Source organism: Amblyomma americanum, chromosome 1 (assembly GCF_052857255.1).
Source record: "Amblyomma americanum isolate KBUSLIRL-KWMA chromosome 1, ASM5285725v1, whole genome shotgun sequence".
Classification (NCBI taxonomy): domain Eukaryota; kingdom Metazoa; phylum Arthropoda; class Arachnida; order Ixodida; family Ixodidae; genus Amblyomma; species Amblyomma americanum.
Window position 1 is genome coordinate 127,830,943 of NC_135497.1, and position 14,568 is coordinate 127,845,510.

The 14,568-nt window shown below is 44.7% G+C and overlaps 1 protein-coding gene across 12 annotated transcripts in view; it reads right to left on the reverse strand.

Annotated features, from left to right (window-relative positions):
• LOC144113648 (uncharacterized) overlaps positions 1-14,568 on the reverse strand; it is a 73,859-nt gene that overhangs the window by 31,077 nt on the left and 28,214 nt on the right. For 4 of the 12 annotated variants that reach the window (XM_077646854.1, XM_077646848.1, XM_077646847.1 and 1 more), the window contains one exon: positions 13,625-14,103. The exons of the other annotated variants lie outside the window; for them this stretch is intronic. The gene's annotated coding sequence lies outside the window, so the exon portion shown is untranslated. Of the gene's footprint in view, positions 1-13,624; positions 14,104-14,568 lie in introns of those variants that run through there. 12 annotated transcript variants of the gene reach the window in all.

Here is a 14,568-nt window from a genome sequence, read left to right on the forward strand (position 1 = left end):
AAGTGGAAGCAGAAGCACGGTAAGCACTAGACAGGTGCAGCGTTGGAAGTGAACTGCTGCACACGGCTGGTGCTCAGCCAATGGCAGGAATTTGAAAAGCTTGAAAGCCAGTCACGAGGTATGCCTTGCAGGCCCACCTGTTCACGTGATGCGTCACCTGTCCAATCTGGTCTCTGCCCTCTGTGCGACTGCCGTGTCCAAGAAACTCGTAAACAGCAGATTTCCTGTGTCACCCATGTTTAGAGCGCTCGAACAGTATGCACCAATCACTGAAATCTGAAATCATGTAGTAGCCATTGTTTTTTCGCAAAGGGCTATTTCCCACCTGGTTTATAGGCCTATTCGACTATTCCTGTGGAAAGGTTGTTCAAGAGCCTAATAGTCACGGCAAGGTATAGCTTTATTTGAAACTCTATGCATTACTTGAGAGCTTTACAGAAGGGTCATGCATACTGTACGTTATGAGTGCACTTGTGCTGCAGTAGCTTTGCACCCTGACAACTTTGTTGAGGATTGAAGGCGAGGATAGCGACTTTCACCGGTTGCCATGAGCACCTCATTCACGACGGTATTATTATGTCCCTGAAACGATAAGGTCTTGGCCAGGAGCACATGACCATTCTAGAGAGCTTGGAAAGCAGTTTGATAGGGTCCGCTTTGAAGAAACAGGCACACACAGCCGACCTTCTGAACAAATATCTGCCACTTTTCCCTGACTATTTTTCGGCTGTAATAGGGCAAGTCCAGTGACTACAAACTTTAGATACAACGAACCTAATCCGTGTGACCGTCAAGTTTATTATAAGTCGGCTCAACTGTTTAACCTTGTCCATGATCACGAGGTTGCGTACAGCTCTTTATCTGAACATTATTGTCTCATTCCACAGTCGCATATGGTTCCTTGTTATGCCTGCTTGCCGCTGACACCTGTGCTGCCCCTGCTGTGCTGCATAAGTAGTCCCACAATCTTTGTGATGATGAATTGAGAGGTGAAAACTCTCCTATGCTAGGCTGTATTTTTTACAATGATGTCTGTATGGTGCCTACAAACTGAAGCACAAGTGGTCAGTGCTTTGGCTGCATCATCATGTACCAGACATGCTATAGTAGCACCCATTCTTCAACCAAATACCATAGGCCTGCACAGGACGCATACAATCTATGACTTGTGAGACATTGTCTTGTGACATAGTATCAACAGCACAATACCTGGCCTTTCCACCGCAGTGGCTCAGTGCTTATGGCGCTTGGCTGCTGACCCAAAAGACGCGGGTTCAATCCCAACCACTGCGGTCTCATTTTGATGGAAGCGAGATGCTAGAGGCCTGTGTGTTGTGCGATGTCAGTGCATGTAGAGCCCCATGGGGCCGACATTATCCGGAGACCTTCACTACGGCGTCTCTCATAGCCTGAGTCGCTTTGGGTGATTAAACACCCATAAAACATCAAAACTCTTTCTTCTGAATCGGTCGCTCATTGCTGTTTCTGCATGCCTTCAGATTTTTATATCACTGATAATGAATAAATTCCATACCTTTTGAAAAATGGCCATCAGTGACTTCCTTTCACTTGGGCTGACACCATGCTTGGCAAGCGTCAGCCACCGCCACTCAGCCTACGCTACATAAAAGTGGCATAGCAGCTGCCTGGCTTCTGGCCAATGTTCAAGAATTGCTGCTTTCTCAGCAGCACTGTTATGAGTCATAAAAGTCTCTGGTGCCTGCAACAAGAAAAGGCCACATATTGACAGCTATGGAACAGCTGAGTTATTCCCATGACAGACATTTACGGGTGCAGGGTATCATGATTAGAACGAACCTTGGGAGGCAGTAGTTTAGCTGCATTGTATGTCAGTCCAGCTGACCTTGCTACATTACCCTGTGTTGCTATGAGGGTATTTTTCACTTCGGCTTTGATAGCATTACTTAAAGGATCCTAACACCATGCAACTATAATTTCTATCCTTGCCAAACATTGCTTGATATTTCAATGTAGAGGTGACATTTACACAGCATAGTTCAGCGTGTCAGGCAGGCTACACCAAAGAAAGCTTAACCTAACCACTTCAATTCTATAGCTTGTTCATTTGTGGTTGAAGTCTTATATATGACAGGCTGGGCATGACAGGCTGACATGACAGGCTGGGCAAGCAGGAATTTAGGAAGCATTGGGATAGGCTTGCATTAACTCAGCTTTTTTTTTTATCGAAGTGCAAAGTCATATATTTTAAAATTCGCAGATTGCCACACCGCCTCTTGCAGCAAACTGTTCAAGCTTAGAAGTTGCAGGCATGGCCTGTGGCCAATGCTGGTATTGTGAAGCAGTGGCTCTGTCTCTTTCAAAAAGTACAGGCCGGCGCAAATCCATATTCTGAATTAATGTTGCCTAACTCATGTATTCTAGCATTACCTGGCATTTCTTCAAACAACATGCAGTATAATTTACAATTTACATGTGCCCACCTCACAGCCTCCAAAGGAAAAGGGGTAGTTGTGCTTCAGCAGCTCGAAGCCTGCTGAGTAGCCCTCAGTAGTCTGACTGCTGTGCACAATGACTGCTATGGGTATGGCACCAGCTGATGTTGCTGTCAGCATAATTGTCACGCTGCTCCTTTTGGGGCTAGCGTTCATTCTACGTATTCTGCCCTAGCCTTGCGTCGGTTTGCGTGGAGATTAGGGTCCATGTTCTTTGGCATAGCCCCAAAAGACAACACTGTCTACACAGACGCTGCCGTCTATCCATGTGGAGCAGAACATGCAGCCGCAATGGTAGTAGTAGACAGCGAAGGAAACCTAGTGACCAGCGCCACTGCGAAAGTCGCTGGCGCAGCGGAGGCCGAGGAAATTGCCGTCGCCCTGGCGGCAGCAGAAGGCTATAGGACCGGCCGCCCCCTAAATGTTCTAACAGATTGGAACCAAACGTGCAAAAACTACACGAAGGGCAGCATTAGCAAAACGACCCTCAGGATGCTCAGCGGGGTAGCCCCTACCGAGTTAAACAAACCCAGACACAATCTGATTTGGATCCCAGGCCACGCGGGGGTAGAGGGAAACGAAAGGGCAGACAGCCTAGCTCGAGGCGAAGCAGTCCGAGCAGGACAGTCTAACGCCCCGCAGTTCCATCTGCTAGCCTGCGAGGGGGGATACGCAGAACTTTTAAACTTACACAGGGGGATCAGAATCAAATATCCACCACCACACAAAGCTCTGACAAAGGAGGCCACCATCTGGCGTAGACTACAGACAAACACCTTCTCCAACCTACACATACTCAACAAAATGTTTCCATCACAATACAGGGCCACCTGCCCGTGGTGCGGAGCCACACCCACACTTTATCACATTACTTGGGAGTGCGAACGCAACAAAGCATTCCACAAACACTAACACCTGAGTGCGGAGCAATGGGAGAGCCGTCTCACCAGCAGCGAGCTCAAGGCCCAACGGGCCTTAGTGAGGCACGCGGGCGATGCAGCACGGCTCAGTGGAGCCCTGGAATAGGGGCCCACCCATGCTGAAGAGAAGACTCCGATCGCCAGCGCCAAGAACGAAGACGACGGAGCTTTCGAATCCGCGAATCTCTTGAATGGATCAATAAAAGTTTTCACTCACTCACTCACGCTGCACCTTGTTGAGTCACATGACGCCGTGGAATCAACGAAGATGACTTCGGAGGATGATTCCAGCTGCTGGGCACGCCTCATGATTGGAGTTACCAGGAGCACTGCCCAGCTGCCTGCCCCTCCCCCTGATTGCACCTTCACATCAACTCCTGCATAAAAAGGTTTTCATGTTTCAGTATGGCATAACATGAAAGCATAGTTTGTGTGGCAACACAGATTATCTTATGAGGCACTGAGAACAAATTGATTCCTACATCGATTACTAATCTTATATGGAGGAAGAGCACATTTTCACTGAAAGGAATTTTTATATGGTAGGAAGGACATTAAAATGGAAGAAGGGTATCGCCATCACTGCCCATTTTCACAGCTACATTTTAGTGATTTCAGGCGAGATTTCTTGTTCCATGTAACAAAGAACAAAGTATGATGTGGCTGCATAATGTAACTTTATGTATTGCTACTGGCAGTCCACTTTCACCTCACCAGGGAAATGAAACAGCTAAATGTGCAAAATATAACTAAACAAACTCGCAACACAATGTCATCACTGCCATTGCAAGTTTTCATTAAAATAGGGCAAATATATTGCAGTGTTAGCTCATAATTTTTTCAGCAAAAACATACTTATACTGTATGTTTTTCTCTGAATTTGATGGCTATGCAATATCCCATTCCGGCGCAAATAAGTTTTGAAGCTTGTCATTTCCGTGCCGTCTGTTGAGGTGATTGCTTTAAGCAAGACTGCATTTTCGGCATCACAAACATTCCCCGTGCGTTTATACTTTCTAGCTGCTTCACTAACAAAATTTTCATGCTGTTTTAGGTCATCGTAACATTTTATGAAAGGACTCATTGTTTTCAGTCGCTGCTTCAGCCATGCAAGACGAATATGCATATTTTTCAACGATGCTGTGATTGCATTTCAGCATCACGCGAAGCACGCCCCTAACCACAGGCTGAATTTCAGGTTCGGCTTGCTGTTCTTGCTTTTTTTAAAATGGGTTCACTAAATAACTTGAAAAATGGTTTTTTTTGTTGTGTAGAGTGGACTCTAAAGATGTGATGCTACTGTCAACTTGAAATGTTTGATAAACCTCAGGAGTAGCACTCACTTTAACAGTCCTTGAAGTATTACTGCTAGTCAGACCTCAGAACTTCACCAAGCTCTTTTTTTTTCTTATTCTATTGAGTAGTCCTTTATAAGTCCTGGCCTTATGATCCACTTATTGCAAGTCCTTTATCTTCGTTGTATGCTGTTCTGTGTTTTGATGATTTCTCTAAAAATGGGATTTGGTGGGAATTTTTTTTCACTCGGAGCATAAAGTCCTTCATAGACCTGTGTTACACAAAGGGGTGCAATTCTTTCAATACATATCACATGTTAGTACCTCCGTGTGCAGATGTTTACGCTCACTGCCTGCTTGGTGGGTGTGCTACATTGTAGTTTTGTCTAGGCACAATATTTTGGCTGAAAAGGGTTAGGGCATATTGCTTTCTTAGTAAGCAGAACAAATATTTGTCACTAACTTGTGTTAAGGAAAGCTATCTGCTGGCATTAGGCCTCAATAAATTTTTGGCATTACAAAGAAAGCTAAAGGTGCAGTGGGGTAGGCAACATTTTTGGTATCTTTGTGTAAACAAAGTTAAAGCTGACAGACTTTTTCCTTATTGGGTAATAGGTTCTTGGCATTGCTAAGCGAGTACCTCTGTGTCTCAATACTAGATAGCGATCATGCTTAGTGCATTGTTTCTGTTAATTGTCCACCCTCATCAGTACATTGAACAGGCTAATCAGACACATATTTGAACTTGCTTCACTTCTTCCAGAGCAATAATAATGCATTTAGCTTTAAGTATGTTACTGCTTACAACACAACCTTGCAAAATTGATGGCTTTCACAAAACAGTTTTCTCAGTGGCAGATGGTCCAGTCTAGTGTCCATAAATATTGGTTTGCAACTCGGCTATGCACCTGTGCGTAGCGCGTGAGTTTGTGTTGAAGTGGCATAGAAAAATAGACTGCTAGAGGACATCACAACTCAGACTGTTTTTGTGGCGAGAGACTAGAGGCCATGCTGTGTTGCTGTTTTAGCAGCGTTGTGCACGGATGCTTCCCTGCTGTGGTGGTCACTGAGCAAGGCAACCAGACTGGGAACACATGCAAAAACTGGTTTAGCCTTCATACTGACATAGCTGCTTATTAGCCACAGAACGATGTACAGAAAGGAACCCTTATGGAGGACTAGAAGTAGACTTCTGAAGGTAGTACATTTTATTCCCACTGGCAGCTCTAGCAAGTGGCAAGAAACAAAAAAAATGTTCCCTTTAACACGTTGTACAAAGTTTTGTGTCATGCACACTTAGCTGTCATCAGGACTTTCTTTTTTTGCTTACCTTGTTCTGCATACTCGGGCATTTTCTCCTGCAGCCTCATCAGTGGTTCCGAAACTGTGCCATAATGTGTCTCCCGCCAGGCCTCGTACATATAATGAACAGTCCTTTTCGTTGGGTTTAGTGCACCACTGGCAAGTTTCAGCAGGCTTCCAGTGTCGCCTTCAACACACAAAGACCCTTCGTGCAGGCGTATCGCATCAGCCGGAGGAAGTCCATCAGCGAAGTACTGATGAAAAAGTTTTGTTTCCTCACTGCATTGCAGAAGGCGGAGAGCGGCTGCACTCTCCGTTGCATGGTTGTGCTGGGTGTGCAACTTGATCGATGCACACAGCGGAGGGTTTCTTTGGAGATACGCATCATTCTTTTGGGTGTTGTAGTTGGCTTTTTTTATCTTTATATCGATCATTGCATTGCAGTTTGTTGTGCGTTTGGTGTTTTTTTTTTGTTGAGGCAGTGGAGGTGGCACCTCCAAACTTTGTGACACACCATTTGTGACACACCCCGAACTGCCTTGTCAGAGCCGACGACCTTTTCTCGATGAAGAAATTCCTTTTGCTGTAAGCGGAGACGGCAAAGCCTATGCGTGGAAGCTTCTTTGGGCCCTCAATGGAATGCACATGCAGCGAGCTGCGTACGTGGAACCACGCGCCCGGCATGCTCCAGGAGGTGCGGGGTCCACAGTGTTCAGGCCGGTGAGCCCTGGGCTCCGTCCACTTGTACATACGGTGCCATTGCACTGCTATTAGTTCAAATTGGGTGATAGCTGGTTTAGTAAAGCTCTGCCCAATTATCGAATGGGTTAAAACCCGCTGCAAACAAAGGCTTAGGAGGAGCGCGCAGAGTCTCAGTCTCGACCGCTTTTAAACCGCTTTTTCGTTAAACTGCATTATTCTCACTGCCTTGTATTTCAATCCCGTCTTAAATAAATAAGTTTTGTCTTGAGAAGTTGGAATTGCTGCCCCAACCGGCAATGTGCCGCCAGACGAGCGGACGAAGGCCTGAAGGCTCTTCGTACTGCTAACCGCCGTGTATATTCGATCACCGGCCAGCGTGCCACCATCATTCACCGCTCGCGACGTGCAACCGATCGACCAGCCCAATCCGGCCATCCCATCAAAGAAGGATTCGGAAAGTTTAACTGGTGCCGTGACCAGGATTGATTGGAACTTCTCCACTCATCCCATACGTGAAAGGCGTGACATGGCCGCTTGATGCAAAGCGCGATTTTCTTTGCATCAAGCGGTCGTCTAACCCGCGCAGGAGGCTTCTACTCGAGTCGTGGCGCATCCAACAGACACGGAAGAATGTGAATCGCTCCCTGGGGACACTTCCCTCTTCCTAAATCCATGGTTTTGGCCACTGACCCGAGGTCTTCCACACAAGCGCAAAGACGGGTTCGATCCCGGCCGCGGCGGTCGAATTTCGATGGAGGCGAAATTCTAGAGGCCCGTGTGCTGTGCGATGTCAGTGCACGTTAAAGAACCCCAGGTGGTCGAAATTATTCCGGAGCCCTCCACTGTGACGTCCCTCATAGTCGGAGTCGCTTTGGGACGCTAAACCCCCGTAAACCATAACCTTTTCAGGCTCATTTCTGCATAAAAAGAAAAATTTCGTCTTCATTGTGTATGTCTAGGAATCCAGTGGTTGGCTTATTGCAACCCAAAACGCATAGGTCATTTACGCTAAATTTCAGTTATGGTTGGAGAAAAGACAGAAAGGCAGTGAGGTTTACTAGGCAGCGCCCAGTATGCTACCCTACACGTGGGAAGGGGAACGGAGGGAGAGGGGGATGGTTGGAAATTCTCATCTGTCAGGTGGGCTCTACCTGAGGGATCAGGGGATCTCATTAACACATAAATGTAGATATTATGGGCAATGAGCCTGCAGCCTTCACGAGTGCATCGAAAACGTGCTACAAGGTACGTAATGCTTTCGGAAATGGAAGCACATGAACGTGAAAATATGAAACGTTATTTTCATTGACATTAAAAACAGCGATACCTGGCAGTCAGCTTTGGCAGGGGCTACCAGGCGGCGCATTTAAACAAAAATTGCCGGAAAGTTTTTCTCGCTTTACACCGTAACTATCCAGGCAGCCGTTCGTTAACAGTTGGCAAGTACTTTAGAGAAAAAAATTACAAAGTATGCTGCTTCATTTCGACGCTATCGCTTTTAAAACGTCACAATAAATGTGTGTTGCGAATGCGGGCATGCTCCCGACAGGCGCTCCAACAGCAGGGTGTTGCACCAAGTTCTCAACGAGTCCGATGTGCTGCAGCGTGCACTACATTTTTTCGTTAATGTTAGCAACCGTTCAAATTAGTCAACACACCCATACGTGAAAAGTTCAGAAACGGCGCGGCCGAAAGCGAAACGCACTCGACAGCGTAGATAACTCTAAAACGCCCCATATGTTTGTAAGTAAACACTGGTTTCTTGCTGTTTTCACCTTTGTTCTGAAAAAAAAAAAGTGCCCTAGCAATAGTAAAAGTAGCTTATTTGTCAACAGAAAGTGCCAATAATGCAGACGTGCACACGCGGCTATAGTGCCTAGAATATACTATAACGCGGCACAAGCAAAAGCGGTAGATGGCGCGTTATGCGCAGCCGATATAGGCGGCGGATTGCTGTTGAGAAGTTTTAATGCAGCAGACCATTTTATTAACAGTGCATTTTAGTTTGTGCAATATGTGGTATGCTCGAATAAACGTAAGCGGCGTAATCGTTTTGTTTTGCTTGTGTTTTTGTGTTTAGTGGCGTCACCGGAACTTCCACTGCTGCATCTTCGGGTCTTTGGAAACACGCATCCTGCGTAGCCCTTGGAATGGTAAATCCATAACCTACAACATTTGGCGGCAAGCTATTTGAAAAAGGCAACTGCCAATCTCGATTCTTCCGGGGTTCTGTTTAGTTATTTTCTTTCGAAGAAAGTCAAGTGGAATATACTGTAGTAGAACTTTCTGACGGGCTAGTTGGTAGTACATCTCTATTAAACAGCGTGCGCTAACAGGACATAGTACACAGGAAACTTGGAGACAGAGGAAAGAAGCGCAACTTCCCAACTTTAATGACAGGAAAGGATGCCAGACGCTCTTTTATATCTGCTAGGGTGAGGGTGTGCGAAATGAATGTCCAAAGAAAAGACATTGACCAAAGAAAAGACAAATGCGTTAGCACGCCTTCTATTCTTCTTTCTAGAAAGGAGCTATCCTTTTTAGATGGTTTTGTCTAGGTTCTTTTCTTATGTTTTTTTAGCAGTATTCTCTTACTCTGCATTCCCCTATGTTGTTCCGTTTTTACTGTTTTTTATGTGCCTTTTACACGCCGCTTTATGTGCCTTTTTAAGTTTCTTCTTTTACATATGCCTCGTGTTGTTCCTTACGTTTTCTCTGCCCATGTTTTTGCACTTCATATCAACCGTTATCTGCTCATGTTCTTGCACTTCATATCAACCGTTATCACTCTTTGGTCACCTGTTGTTACATTCAGCTTTTCGGTCTGCATGGTGAGCTTTGTTACGCCACGGCTTTTTGTTTTTTTGTTTTCCACTGTTTGAAGTTGTTTGCCTCTGTCATTCATTTCGCACATCTCACCCCAGCAGATATAAAGGAGCGTCTGGCATCCTTTCCTGTCATTAAAGTTGGAAGTTGCGGTTCTTTCCTCTGTCTCCAAGTTTCCTGTGTACGTCCTGTTAGCGCACGCTGTTTAATAAAGTGGAATATCTTCCAGGTGAATAGTATAGCGCTTGAATAATGAGTCCGCAAGTGCCTTTTACTGTTTCGCTCACTCATTGAGTTTCACAACACAGGACACCGGATCCTTGATTTTTCCCTGTGCAATAATTCACTACCGTTCTGAATATGGTTTTATTCATGAAAATTTTATAATGCTATTAAAATATCATGCACTCAAGGTGTTCTTGTAATGCTACTAGGATTGGCGAAAATAACGAAGCGCCGACCAAAAGGTGTTGTCAAGATGGAAGGACGTTTCGACTTCCACACGGTAGTCTTGTTCACTGATGGAAAAATTTCGCACACAAAGCTTAAGTACGTTGTGCTAATCGTCGCAGGCATCTAGCGTACAAGGGCGGTAGATTGCCGATGTTACGGTTGAGCGTCTGATCTGTTGTCTGGATAAACAAAGACTCCAGATGTATTCACCCGACCAGACGAGATTTCGTCGAACCTTAGATTTCACAATGCTACTAGGAGATTTTACAGCTACCCTTCCACTGTTGGACATTTCATGGCTGATGGAACGGGTGGATGTAGCATCAGCTGTATGGGCGTACGACGCCCACTATTTAACGAAGGTCATTTATGCAAATCACCTTATAGTGCACGATTTTCTACCCATGATGTCAGTGCTTATTCTTTATTCAAGTTCAATTAAATAAGTCGCAATTGCACCATTAATTACAATGGCCAACCCATACTGTTACTGGTTCTTTTAATACTCGCTTCCCAAAGCTTTGCTTTTCACTACTAATTAATGCAGATCTTATAATTGAGTTCCTTGTCTCTCCTGCCTAATCTTAGAAATGACTTTTTTTAATAATAATCATAATAATTGGTTTTTGGGGAAAGGAAATGGCACAGTATCTGTCTCATATATCATTGGACACCTGAACCGTGCCATAAGGGAAGGGATAAAGGAGGGAGTGAAAAAAGAAAGGAAGAGAGGTGCTGTAGTGGAGGGCTTTGGAATAATTTTGGCCACCTGTGGATCTTTAATGTGCACCGACATCGCATAGCAAACGGGCGTTTTTCAAATTGAAGTTAAACGTTATAACGTAACCACAAGCCAAATAAAGCAGTTTTAGAATTATAAAATGCTAATTTTCATGCAGTTAACAATGCAACGAACTTCCGCTTTTAATAGAGCATTCATTTCGGGCCTGGACATACATTCTCAGATGGGACATATTCACTAATAAAATAACAGCTGCTATGTTCACATGATACATATATGCAGAAGACTGCCCCGTTTCCACTTTGTACTGGTTCTCAAGCGATGGAAAGAGTTATTGAAAAGTACCGTGGTAGACGCCTTAATGGTGTCACTGCAGGGACTGCGTAGCTGCCTGCCAGTCTTTGAGAGCTGCTCAGTGATCACGAATTGTGGCCACCTTAGTAGCAAAGAAATAATTGAAACCGTACAAATTACTTCTACCGCATCAGCGAGCCCTCTCTCGATCAATTTCACAGAAGGAAAATGTCGTTTCTTTCCACGTTGGCGGACGTAGGTCTTAATCCGTTTGTCTCCACATAGTTTTATTTATTGCCTTAATTTTCCTGCTTAATGAGCACTGCAGTGCACCAGATGGCAGCTTACTCCCATACAGACACACGCTCCTGAGGCGGTGCCTTTAGCCTCTTACGGCTCTCACTGTAAAAAACTTACCGACCCATCAGCGAGTTTGGTTGGCTATTGAAGAATGCCGACCACTAACAGTACTAGCTTAGACTGGCGTCTGCAGAAGTGGCAAACTTTGATTGCTCTGCCAGCTGTTATATTGTTCACCGTGGTCTTGTAGCTTTTATAACAACACTCGATCTTATCCGTTGCACCTCGAGATCCAAAGGCTGTATTTTCGATCAAGCAGCTGGCTTCGAGATAGATGACAGCAGCTGGTTTTAGGTTGTGCACCGCACCTCCTCCGGATGATGACAGTCATGGCAAATCAAACAAAGACGTACGCAATTGTTGGCTTTTTGGGAATTGGCAGACAGCAAGCCTGGATAGTTCTCTGAATGCCGTTTAAAGAAACTCAGCGTCACCAATTTTTTTACAGTGCTCATGTCTCGCTGCAAATTGCATTATCCAGAATGATCAAAACATACCAGCTTAAGTAGCAGGGTATGCTAAAATGGTGCAGGATAGATAAACAAAACCTGAGAAAAGGGGACAGATAAATTTCTCCGACAACATGCCAGGCATAATATCCCTTTCATTCCACCTATGCATGTATGTAACAGCAACGTCCTGTTTTCAAGCCGGAATATATTGCTGCTAGTTTTATCATGCACAACACACCTCATTGCGAGCATCTGGTGGCACTAAAGGTAAATCCTCCACTTAGGCACTCCACAAAGCTCGCTTGATAAACTGTCATGGAAATGGCACTGTTTTCATGTAAAGGCAAAAGAATAGAAGGTCTCCTGGCTTAATTACATGCTAGCTAGTATTTCCTGTGGAGCCGTTCAAGTGCATGCTGTAGTGGTGGAGTAAATGTGCAAGCCTGCAGATATGGAGCACACGATTCTTTCTTCATCAAAAATGTGCAGCAGTCCTTCAGCAGGGTGCAGAGGCATGACAAAGTCAACCACCCCAGTGCATTGTAGTACTGTGCTGGCACGTATTAATGTAGAAGCATTATGTGGCTCATCAGCAACAAAACCCGGCGGCATTGACCAGCAGCAGTAGTCTGAAATCCCTCAGTGACATCACCATGCTCTTGCACATCAGCAGTAGACCATAAAATAGCGACGTCTACGGCAAAGAAAAATAAACTTTCTTCAAGAGGTGCAGGGAATTGAACCAAGGGCCTTCAGATTCTGCATTGCTTCTTGGTGAATAAAGTTTAAGCTAGTGTACGAGTTTCCTTACGACTGCATGCTATAGAGTATGTGTGTCATTAAAAAAGGAAGGAATCTAATGAACATCTCAACAGAGCTTCCAATGAGCCAATGCTTGTAAATTTGAAGCACATAAGTAGTCATATGTGCCCTCCATAATTTTACTTCCTGTCTAACGTTGCCACATATCAGGTCAAGCTACAACAGGCTTAAGAATTCACTAAAGGAGAACAGAGAATTTGCCTGAATCCCTGGAAATTCAGATCTAAACTTGGTGCTTTAAATGAGCTCAATGTTGAAGGGACCCAAAGAACAGTTCAACTGGCAGCTTGAGTTAAGCAAGTTTCAGCTAATGAAATTCCACTATTATGCATCGCACAACCTATGCTCCAATACCACTTGCAAGTGCACGAGGCCAAGCCTGATGGCCGATTACAACCCAGCATCAAGCCTCCTCAGCTGCCAGCCAACAATTATGAGCCCTTGCTGAGCATGTTTGAGCCCTCAAGGCAGCATGCTTTCAATTTAACAAAAAATGCAGGCCAGTGCAAGTTATCGAAGCTTTCATAATGGAAACCTAGGAACCATGGCTTGCAGTGCATGAACAACCATTCTGCTTTCCTCCTCTGGTTGCCCGGCATGTTCTGCTGGTTTCTAAATCTGACACTCAACTCTGAAAAATCACACCAAATGAGGAAACTGGATGTTCAAGACAAAAGGCTAAGTTAGTTTACACCTAGTTAGGCATGAGGTGGTTATATACCTACTAACCCCACCCCCCCCCCACACACACTCTCTCCCTCGCTCGGGAACCTCCTCCTGCGAGCATGATTGCTGATAACATCTGCTAAGAACTGCAACTAGTACAGTCAACCTCTGTGCAATGCTGGCATGAAAAGCTTTCAATGAAATTGGTTCTTGTCAATTTTGGGCAGCTGCTAAAAGAACCTAGAACCATGTCTTTGGCAAACGAAAGTATCACAAAATTTAAATTTTTTTCAAAAGAAAGTTTATTGGATGAAAAGCAGGTAAAATCAAGTCCAGGGATAAAAACCTTCCTCAGGAAAAAGAAACAAGAAAAAAGACAGGTGGGACCACTTCACAATCCACACCTATGACATTACAAGCATGACCGGCTTGCCATTAAAACAATATAAATGCACACATATGCTTGTCTGTACACATGTGCAAGAAATATCGATGCAAAATGCTTTTTAAAGTATGCAGTAATAAAAAATGAGGCTCCATACTTCACAGCCTGTGATGTATGATTAAACAGTAGTTCACTGCGCCTTCTTTGTTCATGCCCTCATGTCTGTATTAATCCAAGCGGTGGGTGTCGATATCGACCTTGTACTGCAGCAGTCCCGACAGCACGAACTCTGCAGAGACTATCGGCACTCCGTTGTTCTTTGCATGTGCACAGGCTTTAGCGTCGTCTTTACACGACACGATTACAGTGTTACCAGATGTTGTGGGTCTTTTTGGCATGACGTCCAGGTACTAGTTTTAAGAAAGAAAGAAAAAAACAGCTCATATTGAGACCCTACATGGACATGGAAGACTTGAGAAACACAACATGATCCACAATACTGTGCAATGCAAAACGTAAGGACTAAGAAAAAAATAAATAGGAACACGCAAAACTGCTATGGGCAAAACTGCTCAATACAAACCAATGCATATCAGCATGCTTGCTTGGTCAGTGGCTACCCATCTTTTGTCCAAAGGTGAAATCATCTATGAAGATTTGCTGCCACTCGCATAATGTCAGTATGCCTACTAGCCTACTTAGTGCTACAATACTGTAGTGCGTTAGAACTTGGGCCCGCACTCAAATATTTTGCCGTTGTCTGTCTGAAGCCTCTGGCAGGTGGCTCACCTGCCATAGTGGGCAGGCAGTATGGCCAACTATGCAAAGTGCATTAACACTTAAACCCACACTCTGCAATTTCGGTGATCTTAGTC